The sequence below is a fragment of the Symsagittifera roscoffensis genome, chromosome 9, assembly GCF_963678635.1.
Source record: "Symsagittifera roscoffensis chromosome 9, txSymRosc1.1, whole genome shotgun sequence".
Taxonomy (NCBI): domain Eukaryota; kingdom Metazoa; phylum Xenacoelomorpha; order Acoela; family Convolutidae; genus Symsagittifera; species Symsagittifera roscoffensis.
This window is the reverse complement of record NC_087070.1, coordinates 45710261-45713659: the sequence shown is the minus strand read 5'-3', so window position 1 is coordinate 45713659 and position 3399 is coordinate 45710261. Positions and strand designations below refer to the sequence as shown.

The 3399-nt window shown below is 36.2% G+C and overlaps 1 long non-coding RNA gene across 1 annotated transcript; it reads left to right on the top strand.

The window, feature by feature from the left end:
- The first annotated feature begins 1476 nt into the window (after window positions 1–1476).
- Window positions 1477–2981, top strand: LOC134854512 (uncharacterized). The gene is made up of 3 exons (XR_010164408.1): window positions 1477–1567; window positions 2048–2199; window positions 2458–2981. It is a non-coding gene; the product is annotated as an uncharacterized LOC134854512 (long non-coding RNA).
- The last annotated feature ends 418 nt before the right edge of the window (window positions 2982–3399 follow it).

Below are 3399 nucleotides of genomic sequence, written 5' to 3'. Positions count from 1 at the left end.
TAACGATGGTAAAGTCGTCACAAGCCGATAATTTTGCAAATAATCTGTTTCTCGTTTTCTCTAGACATGGGATTATATCACCATTTGTAGATTTGGTCGATACGAAAGAAGAAAAGCTATCGTGTCGAGTTCTTGAGCCTTGTTGATTTTTAGACTTCATGAAAGATGGAAAAATTCAATTTAGTATGCTCAACTTAGTATATCCGTAATTTTATAATTAATTTATCTGTAAAATTTTTTCCAAAAACAATTAGATTTTTAACATCACTAGATTTCGTGTCATTTCGTGTTCAACTTTTGAACTCTATAATATGTTTCAGGGTTCTGTGGTTAATGGGTATTCTTTTTATATCATAGACGTATCATAGACTACATACACCTCTTTAAGTGCACGCTCATTACGTTTGGTTTGTGCACCTTAGTTCACCCATTTTACGAAATTGGATAATATTCTGCCGCCCTCACTTAATCGCTTTTCAAATCAGCCCAACTGGAACAAGAATTTGAAACGTATGCGTATTGAGAAAGTTTCCACAATGAGGTGAATATGTAATATTACGCCATCATTTGTATCTGAGTTAGGTTTTTGTTTCGACCATTGAAAATTGCTAGGAACTTTGTATTCGGGTGCGTTTAAGTTTTTTCTTTTTTGTGTGTTCCATGCAAATTAGGTACAACAAATAATCACTGGAATGGGTCGAGTGCTGGACCAAATTAAAGCCTTTTTGGTCGTGATTCGAACAACATTAAAAAGTTGTCCCAGCTTTGATAAAAAATGGTTCGCCGAAATTTTTATCAATTTAAGTTCAATTTTTTAAATTTCGAATTTTAGGCTGAAACACTTGAAATTTACTATAAAGAAAACTAGTTTTGGATGTATAGTTTAGTGCTTTCTAGGCACAAAAAAGTTTCCTAAAAAATATAATTATTGTGCGAAAAATTTGTTATATATATTTTTTTAATTTTAACATTTTTTCTGAAGACAAATAATTTCGATTATGCCTTATTCATTAAATTTGTACGCATTTGTATAGTTCTCAAATCACACCCCGCACTAAAAATGACATTAATTTTAAGAAAGGAAACGGAAAACATATTTTTAATTGTCTGAATATTCCGTGTATGAACATTCTGTGTTTATATTGTCTGAACATTCTGTGCTAATTGCACAGCAACCGGCTATCCTTGCTGTTATTTGGCATCTCATCTTGAGAACGAACTACACCATTGTTGTACATTTAATACCGAAAAGCTATTAATTAAGTACATTTGACCACATGATTGGAGCACATGTGCTGTTTTTTAAGAATTAATCTGTTTTTGTTGAAGATCAAACCAAAAAATGTCATTAATCCAACCTAAAAACACATTTTTCTAAAAATTATATTAAGTCTTGATACGACCAGCTCATAATGACAGAATGCACATGTGCTGTTCTATACGCCTTAAACGCTTTAGTTCTGTCAATATATCTAACAACTGAGCAACTCGTACAAAAAGTACGTTGAATTAAAGCGAACCAGCAGCGAGTTTATTTAATTTTAGTCTGCAGATTATACAAGAATCGGTTAGAATTTTTTTTCGTTTTTGTTTTAATTTAAGGCTTTTCATGTTCATCTTAAGTGGTTCTACTGTCCCCTTACCTGCATTTTTTCATATGTACTTAACTTTTGATCATGAGGTCCAACTGTTATAAAAATTGACATGTTAGTCGAAAACCGCCAAATTGCAATCACATTCTGTTTTTTTCCAGATCAAATCATAAAAATGATGTTTATATCCGGGGTGAGGAGGAACGGTAGAAAAGTCATATCTTCTTCATGCACATTCATAATTTTTGTTTCGTTACAAAAAGTTTGTCGCTGTTTTGAGATTTGTTAGAATTGGTTGCAGCTTTTAGTCTGTCCTAAAAACGTTGGGAAACGTTTTGTGCGTTTTGATATAATCTATAAAGGCAGCATTGCAGACTCTTTTTTAGAACCGTAGTTCTTTATCGATTTTTGTTGCAAGTGTTTCTATCATATCCAAGTATCTATCTCATTAACAGCGCCGCTGATTATGGCCGACTATTATCTGGAAACGTGGCAAGATTTCTACTGCCAGCAGTTGGTGCTTTCGTTGTCTTCAGCCACAGGTGTTCTTCTAATTGTCCTATGTTCGAACCGATTGGGCCTCCGATTGATGCTGGTTACCCTTCAGGTAAATGCAAATTTTATAGGGAAAGGGTTCGAAAGTCTCAGAAACTTGATCCCATACCCCTACCCTGGGGCAAATTTAGTCGACCCCCCCCTAAATCCGCCCCTGCCCCTACCCCTCATCTTCATAAGTAAATCCTATCGGCCTAAAAATATACCCCTATCCGCTCAAAAAACTGTATTCAATTTTGTATCTTGTGTCATCAAAATGATCCCAAAAACTGGTTAAACGCACTTTTCACTAAATGGTCGCGTGTTTCAGCTGTTTCTTCTGGCTCTGATCTGTTGGTTTTCTCTTCTGGCATTCAACCTAATTTACCAAATATCATTATCATCATCATCAATATCAGCATCATACGAAGCCAACAAAACTAGCTATCTTGAAAATATCATCGACCAACAAACCCTACTTTACTCGACACTCTTCCTCACTTTTCTCTCGAGCTCTCTGTTCATTTTCTTCCTATTGCATATACTCATCAACTCTGCGATTAAAGCAGCTCAGTTGAATTCAGACTTGAAGTCTGTCATTGAATGGAATTCTGGCCGGTTGGATCTACACATAAAAGGACTCGCTTCATTTCTCGAGGTACTCATCGCTCTGCAACTATTCGTGTGGTTCTGTGTTGCCGATGATCTTATGAGGTCCAGAGTTATGGAAAAATCTATCACGCATAATTTAGCCCTGGCTCAAGTGGAAATAATATCAGTGATTGTTTTGTATCTGGTCAGAATTAACATTCTGAAGACAAGTAAAAGCAGTCAAGTATTTGATTGTTAGATAAAAACTCAATTAGAAACAAATTCAGTTACAATTGAATTAGATAATTTCAATTTGATGTTTTAAAATATTTTCTGACATTGGTAGTTGAGCAATTTAAGAATCTCTAAACTAATCTCTCTCTGGCACATCAAAGCAAAGCTGGTGGGATCAGTTTCTGGGCTCAATTTCCTTATATGCTAAGCTGATGGGTTTTGTCCTTAAGTGTAGATTATTTACCATGTACAGTATGAGAAGGTAATTGCTCAAGAGCAGGGGCGGATTTAGGGGATTCGACCCCCTGCCGACCCTCAGGGATTCGACCCCCTGCCGACCCTCATGGATTCGACCCCCTGCCGACCCTCAGGGATTCGACCCCCTGCCGACCCAAAGGGTCCACCCTTTGGTACTTTTTAAGAAATCCATTTTTGGCCGACCGACTCT